This window comes from Thunnus thynnus, chromosome 10 (genome assembly GCF_963924715.1).
Source record: "Thunnus thynnus chromosome 10, fThuThy2.1, whole genome shotgun sequence".
Lineage (NCBI taxonomy): Eukaryota > Metazoa > Chordata > Actinopteri > Scombriformes > Scombridae > Thunnus > Thunnus thynnus.
Window position 1 is genome coordinate 26,943,938 of NC_089526.1, and position 8,346 is coordinate 26,952,283.

Here is an 8,346-nt window from a genome sequence, read left to right on the forward strand (position 1 = left end):
ACTAGGCAATAGTTCAACATTCAACAGATCTTGCACAATAGTGTAACCCTTTGTGGTTCCTTTGTCTTTGATGCTTAAGAATGCCTGACACACCAAAAGTGTGTCAAAAATGGCTTTAGGAAGATACAGCTGATTGCTCTGAATCAAATTATGTTCCTAAGCATAATCATGACACAGAACAGTCATAGGCTGACATGAAGAGTTGTATACAGTAGTGGGTATTTGCTGTGAACACGTGTCCTGCTTCAGACCTGTTTGTCTCCTCTCTCTGCGGTGCCATATGCTGCACTGATGTGTTCTTCCATATGGAACCACTTGGCTAAGCAAACAGAGAGGAGGCTGGATCACCACAGTGGGAAGGGAACCATCCCTCTGAGTAACAATAATGAAAAATAGGCTAACCATACGTCAGCTATCTCACATTTACAGCGGTCTCTATCCCTCAAAACCTCCTTCCTTTCCTCCCCAACCAACCCTCCTCTGGAAATCTTCCTCTCTTTCTGCTCCCTACCTGCCATAATCCATAACAGGTTCACAACAAGTGCACTTATCTATCAGGGTTGGACTTTTATGGGTTTTTTGAACTATTGCTGCTATTTAGCAATGAACATTTTATACATTTCTTTTGTTATTGATTTTGTTTAATCTGAGTATCACATATTTTGCCAGAGAATTAATTTTGGCTGGCTATGAAAGCCTTGAAACAGAAAATAAAACGTTAATGGATAAATGATCGAATCAAATTGTCACATTTGATTGCTGAGGAAATAATAATGACCCATATAGCCAACAATAAATATACTGATGATTAAAACATCCTAACCAGGTGCCCAGACAACCTAAGCTGGCTCCTTTCAATGTGAAGGAGCAGCAGCTCTACTCCAAGTTCCCCCCAGATGTACAAGCGACTCACCCTATCTCTATGGCTCAGCCCAGACACTCTCTGGAGGAAACTCAATTTGGCCGCTTGTATCTGTGATCTCATTCTTTCAGTCACTGCCCAAAATTTGTGACCATAGGTAAGTGTAAGGATGTAGACTGACTGTTAAATAGAGAGCTTTGCTCTTTCTTCATCACAACAGTCCGGTACATCGCCCACATTACTCAGATTTGGAGGTGCTGACTCTCATCCCAATTGCTTCACATTTGGCTGCAAACCAAATGTCTGCTCCTGCAGTGTGTTGAAGCCAACAGAACCACATAATCTGCAAAATGCAGAGAAGCAATCCTGAGGTCTCTTGAGATTCTGTCCATGAAAATCACAGGACAAGTAATAAGGGATAACCCTGGCAAAGCCCAACACCCACTGAGAACAAGTCTGACTCACTGCCGAGAATGTGGACACAGCTCTCACTGTGGTTATGTAAGGACCAAATGGCTCACAGCAATGACCCTGGTACCCCATACTCCCACAACACCGACCACAAAGTGCCCCGAGGGACACGGCTGTAAGCCTTCTCCTGGTCCACAAAGCACATATAGACTAGATGTGTGAACTCCCATGATCCCTCAAGTATCCTTGCAAGGGTGATGAGCTGGCCCTCTGCTCCACAGCCTGTATGGATTCCGCAATGTTCCTCCTGAAACCCAAGGCTCAACAATTGGTTAGAGTCTCCTTTCCAGCACCCTGACATAAGCTTTCCCCAGAGGGCTAGGTAGTGTGATCTGCCAGTCCACAGGCACTGTCCGCAATCTCCATGCGACACTTCAGAGGCATGCCAGCCATGACAGCCCAACAATGTCCAGACTCTTCAGCATCTCAGGGCAAATCTCATCCACAACTGGAGCCTTGGCACTGAGGAGCTTTTTGACTACTACCTCTGCCAGTGATATGAGTAAGGCTTCCCCAAAGTTGTCCAACTCTGCCTCCTCCATAGAGGGCATGATGGTCAGGTTTAGGAGATCCTCAAAGTGTTCTTTCCACTGCCCAACAATGTCCCCATTCAAGGTCAGCAGTTCTCCACTCCTGCTGAAACAGCCTGGGCTAAGCCCTGCTTCCTCTTCCTGAGTCGTCTGATGGTTTGCCAGAACTTCTTTGAGGCCAACTGAAAGCCCTTCAACATGCCCTCCTTGAACTCCTCCCACCTTAGCTGCTGCCCTTTTGGCCCTTTGGTACCCATCTGCTGCTTCGGGAGACCCCTGGGACAGCCAGACCTGAAAAGCCTCCTTTTTCAGCTTGACGGCTTCCTTCATCACTGGTGTCCACCAGCAGGTTCTCGAGTTGCCACCCCGACAGACACTGATGACCTTCCAGCCACAACTCTGAGCAGCCACCTCCACAACTAAGGTCCTGAACATGGCCCACTCGGATTCCATGTCCTCAACGTCCACTGTGATGCAGGAGAAATTCCTCTGAATGTTGGAGTTTAAGACCTCATGTACAGGGGCTTCCACCAAATGCTCCCTGTCTACCCTCACATTTCGTTTTTGTCTCCCAGGTCTGTCCAGCAGCCTCCCCTGCCACCTGATCCAACTCACCAACAAGTGGTGATCAGTTGGCAGCTCTTCTCCTCTCTTTACCTGAGTGTCCAAGACATGCAGCCACAGATCTGATGACACAACTATAAAGTCGATCATTGATCTTTGGCCTAAGGTGTTCTGGTACCAGGTACACTTATGAACAACCTTATGCTTGAATATGGTGTTTGTTATGGCCAATCCATGGCCAGCACAAAAGTCCAATAACAATGCACCACTCAGGTTCAGATTAGGCAGGCCATTCCTCCCACTCATCCCCTCCAGGTTTCTCCATCATTGTTCACATGAGCACTGAAGTCCCCCAGCAGAGCTATGGACTTGCCATGCTCGCCACCACCAAGAGACTCCAAGAAGGCCAGATACTCCTAACTGCTGTTGGACGCATATGCACAAACAACAGTCAGAGTCTTCCTCCCAGCAACACGTAGTCACAAGGAGGCGCCCCTCTCATTCCACGGGGAGAATGCCAACACTGCTGCGCTCAGCCAGGGACTCATGAGTATCCCCACACCGGCCTAGCACCTCTCACCCTAGGCAACTTCAGAAGAGTCCAGTCCCTCTCCAGGAGTTTGGTTCCAGAGTTGGTGCTGTGAATAGAGACAAGCCCAACTATATCTAGTTGGTACTGCTCCACTTCTCGCACTAGCTCTGGCTCCTTCTCAACCAGGGAGGTGACATTCCACGTCCCTAGAACCAGTTTATGATACCTGGGATCAGCACGTCCAGGGCCCGGCCTCTGTCTGCTGCCCATTTGACAATGCACCCAACCCCAGTCTTTATCCCTGCAGGTAGTGGGCCCACAGGGCAGCGACTCCATGTTATTTCTTCGTGCTGTCAGGCCTGGCAACCAGACACTCGCAAGCTCCCCTCCCAGGTCTGGCTCCAGGAAACTCCCCCAGTCTCCCTCTTCCAGGCGAGGTTGCCACACGCCTGAAACGGTGCTTCACTGAGCTCTATGAATTGTTCTTGGTCTGGACCCTCACCTGGGACCAATTTGCCTTGGGAGACCCTACCAGGGGCTATTAGCCCCGACAACACAGCTCTCAGGGTCACAGGGACACTCAAACCTCTCCACCATGATAAGGTGACGATTCTCAGATGAGGACACAGATACATGTGTTAATTTTGCATTATGTGTTGATTTGATTAATAGTTAAATAAAGGCATTGTTAAAAAGGCAAATGTTATTGTCACTGACAGGTCAAATTGTTTCATTTCCAAAATATCTTTTTTATTATCTTACAGTTATTTATGATGCTACGTTATATTATATTATATTATATTATATTATATTATATTATATTATATTATATTATATTATATTATATTATATTATTCATTAACTTTTCTGGAGTATTCAACTGCATCTCATATATTACTATTAGGCAGTGTGCTAAGTTACTTTCAAAATATTATGAATTACACATAAATTACTAATTGAAAAAGTAATTACATTACTGATTATATCCTTTTCATTACTCAGCCCAGCTCCCTTAAGAGTGCTTTTAAACATCACATTTTCTGTAATACTTGTGGAAACATGATTTTGAGGTATTTACTGAATTTAAAACAGAAAACAAGCTGACCCCTGACACTCTTGAAGTAACAGAGTATTACTGGGATTAATAACTGCAATATAGTGTAATAACTGAATTTCAAATTGTAATTCATTACAGTACTTCATAGTAACAAAGTAATCACATAGCTGCAATGCATTACTAAGTAATGTGGTACTGCCCAGCACTGCTAGTAAGTTGGCTTGTAAGTGGACCTTGAGTTAAAATCACTGTACTACTACTGCTACTACTCAAACTACAGTTTCCCTGGTCAAGAATTAACTTTAATTCTGAATAATATAAGCTGTTGGCCTTTGCCTGCCAAAGCAAAACATATGCCTGTTACAAAAATTATTCATATGAACATACCACAACCAACTACGTGGTTATGGTTAGGGAAGGATCATAATCATGGCTTAAAGAAACCCAACAATGACTTTTAGGAGATGGGAGTCTAACAGCAGTGTCTGGTGTCAAAAGCAGACACTTTGTACACTCAATGGTCCACCCCAACCTCCAACCAGATTTTGCAGTGGTGTTAAAGCATCATACCAATTCCATCTTTGCTTTTGAGAGGACAGTCATTATTTGCATGATCACAAAATGTTGCTTGTCAGGAAAATAATGTATAAACATGTATGTTTTTTCACAAATTTGAACAATCCTGAACTTCTGCTGTCATTATTTGGTGAGTGCCATCTCATTTTTGCCCAGTGTGAGTTTTTTAAAGGGGTGCATAAACCCAAAGGTCAACGATTTTCCTTCACTCTGCACAGGAACATGTAATCTTCAACTGATGTTAAAACCTAAAAATCCCCAGAATCACAGCTTTGATATTTCCACATGACAATACACAGACGCATACACTAGCTGTATCATAATGTCTGAAATGTCTACCTATCAAATGATAATACAGTAAAACAAACTCAATTCCCTGTGGCAGCAGCTCTTTGATCAGAGGATTGGCTGCTTTCAGGCCCTGATGACATACTTCTCTCTCAGTCTGGCCCAAGGTCCCCTAGGGTGAAAATGAGACGGCTTCATATCAAGACACACACCACTGCACTCTTAGCCATAGGTCCCCCTATCCGCCTATATTACAAAATATGATTTATAGCCCCTAAATACAGCCATGAGGTGCTTTAATAAGACAGGGAGCTTATAAAGAAGGACATGTGATTAAGAGCAGATCCCTGATCCTCTTGGGTCAACAAGGAGCATATAATATGGTTGGGTGGGAGGGGGAGTTGGAGGGGGGGGTGTTATGGGACAGATGTACAGATGTCTTTAAGGTAAGGCCATTGGATATTATGGGCTGTCGGACACAATCCAGCCAGTGCTGGAGTCCTGCAATGATCCTCCTCTGTGGGAGAAGATATTACAAAACAGAGAAGGAATTCTCCTTTGTCATCTCTGTTGTACAATTAAATTGGTAGTATTTATCTCCCGCTGTAATGAACAGAGACATAGAATAATGTGCAGGGTCAGGGATTTCAACTAGACCACTGAGAAATAACTAAAGCATCTCTGTGCGGCCCCTCCTGACCGAGCTGTTTAGAAACCGAGGCTGCGTTAACTCTTCAACAATTACAAACGCTCCATGTGATATGATCCAGGCTGCACTTGCACTAATTGTGGTATTTTAGTCAAAGGGTGGGGTCTCTGGGATCCTCTGTAAGGCTAGAAACACACACACACACACACACACTAATGCCTCTATCCCTCCCTCTGCTCTGTACCTACAGGGAACAGGGTCGAGCTCTGGCTTCAGTTACGTGACAGAGGAGTCTGGTGGTCACAAAGCCAGACTGAGAGTAAAGACAGTGTCCAATCCGTGACAGTATCCAACAGATAAGAGTGCAAAGAGGGGAATGTGCTCGATTTGTGCCAACTAGTGCCAAATTTAAGAAAAAGGCTGTTAAAGTATGCTGTTAGCTTACTATAGCAGGCTGGAATAGAATCTGTTAGGCCTGCAGCACCTCCAGAGGGACTGTCCTCTTCATACCCACGCAACACTTCACAAACTTACACTGAGTAAAGAAAGATAGTGACATTCTCATTTAGGTTTGAAGTTTTATTACAAGAGAGTAACTGACATTTTGACTTAACTTATGGTACATGTTTAATGTAATGATGATGATAAGGAATGATAAATGTCATCATTTTTTATATCTATGACTGCAAAAATACATTACATCCTTTTTTATGGAGGACCACAGGTGTCATGTAAATATTTTTTAAATTGTTTTTAACATTTTATGAACTGATTCTAATTGGAGAATAAAAAGATTTTTACACATTAAGTAATTAATCAATCAATCATAAATGAAGTATTTAATTAATTATTATATTATATTATTAATATTATATATGCTATTTAAAATAGCAATAGCAATAGCACTAGTCTTGACAGTGGAGTCATTACACCACCCAAAGTCCTCCTGAGGTTCACCACCTGCAGCAGAAGATGTCTGACAAGAGGTGGTGTTCAAAATACAAGCACAGCACCATCCAGGAGGCATGTATGGAGAGAGACAGCAACTTCTGCCTTGAGCTTATTTATGAAGAAATTAACTGAGGCAAGGTCACAACTATTCCCCACTGATGCAGATGCAAATGTTTGTGACTGTCAGTTAGACTTTGTGCTGTGAACACTGAGCTACAAGTCTGTCAAATACCTAGAGAAGACACAGGTTAAGGTATCCCTCACTGGGCTTGTTAAACACTTGTTAAAGCAGGTTGTCCAGTAATGGCAAGTAGGAGACTTTTCTTTAGCAGCTACACAGAGGAGCTCCACTGCATATATAGCTCTCAGACTGTTGGAGTGCTGAAACATATTTCCACCAGATTTTCAGGTTCGTCTAGACAGAAAAAGGATAAATATATTAATACTTTAGCTAACTACAACATGTGTACCCACATTCATTACTTTGTGACAATACACTAGTGAGCAAAAGTAAATTGCTAAGCCTTCTGGCTGTACCAGCTACTAACAGACCACAACATATGCTAAATGCCTTGATTGCCAACAACAAGAAAAACATGCAGGCCCTACCTGAACCCTGGCTAGCTCGACTAACTTTCCGCAGTTCATTCCCCACAGTGATATTCGCTTGACTGCAGTCCACTGCGCTCCTCTTCTCGTCTCAACAACTGTGCATTTGAGCTCATCGTTGGTTTCAGGTCATTTAGATTAACAAATAGACAGACAGCAACTAAACAAAAATACTTACAGGATGTGGGTTATCATCAGTGTCCATCACTGTCTCCACTTTAGCACTCTCCCCTGGCATCTGCCCATAGATGTATTAAGGTGGATACCTCGTTCAAAGATGGCACCCATTCATTCCTATGAAAGTTGCTCAGTGGTGCATGAAGCCAAAAAAAGTCTGCTATGTTTCCACAGGCTTCCTTACACTTCTGCATTTTTGGGTGCATACAGCATGAGTCCCCACTAGAGTCCTTCTCCAGACAAGTCGGTTCAGAGCATGCACGTCACAGACTTCCGCTGGCTGAGCCAGCTGACTTCCAGTTGGCTCCTCTGCTCACTTGAATTGGGATAAAATGATTTAATCATGCAACTCTTTTTGACTTTCCAAATGTTATTGGACCGAGTGGATCACATTCTGATAATAAAACAAATCATTTTGCGGGGATTGTGACACTCAATACAAAAATGTATTCACAATTTTACAGCTGATCTTTTTCCAGCAATCATGCATAGAAAATGCTTTTTGGGCGAGTGTGCATCTCGTTAGGGACCTGGAAGTTGTAATCACACCATTTGGCCACTGTCAAAGTAGCTTCACAGCCAAGAAAGGTCTATCCGCAGTCTTGCAGACCTACACACACTGACTTTAATAAATTACACGCCCACTTTACTACACAACCCCCTCGCCCCACTTGATGTTGTCACCATAACGGCATGTTACACGACACACACCCCTCACCCCTAACCCTAACCCTAACCATCTCACTGTCATGCCTAAACCTAACCGAGTGGGTGTGTCATGTAGTAAAGTGGGTGTGCCGTGTAGATACTGCCTGTCCACAGATAGATTACATAAGACCCACCCTCTTGAAGCCTGGCAACCTATGAAAATTGACAAATGACAACTTGTGACCGTGTTTGACAGGGCAAGAAACTCAAGCAGTCAGATGATGATACAAAAACAAAACTCTAGATTAGCAAAGGCGAATGATGAAAATATATCCATAACTGTGTAAACATACATGACAGTTTACAGACTGACTTCTAAAATAACAGACAGAAAAGGTGTAGTTTGCATGCTTCAGCAGTGCATTAAAGATG

At 43.4% G+C, this 8,346-nt stretch overlaps 1 long non-coding RNA gene across 1 annotated transcript; it reads right to left on the reverse strand.

The window, feature by feature from the left end:
• Positions 1-6,414: 6,414 nt before the first annotated feature.
• LOC137190610 (uncharacterized) lies at positions 6,415-7,571 on the reverse strand. The gene is made up of 3 exons (XR_010930254.1): positions 7,268-7,571; positions 7,090-7,187; positions 6,415-6,895 (listed from the first exon to the last, which is right to left on the reverse strand). It is a non-coding gene; the product is annotated as an uncharacterized lncRNA (long non-coding RNA).
• Positions 7,572-8,346: the final 775 nt, after the last annotated feature.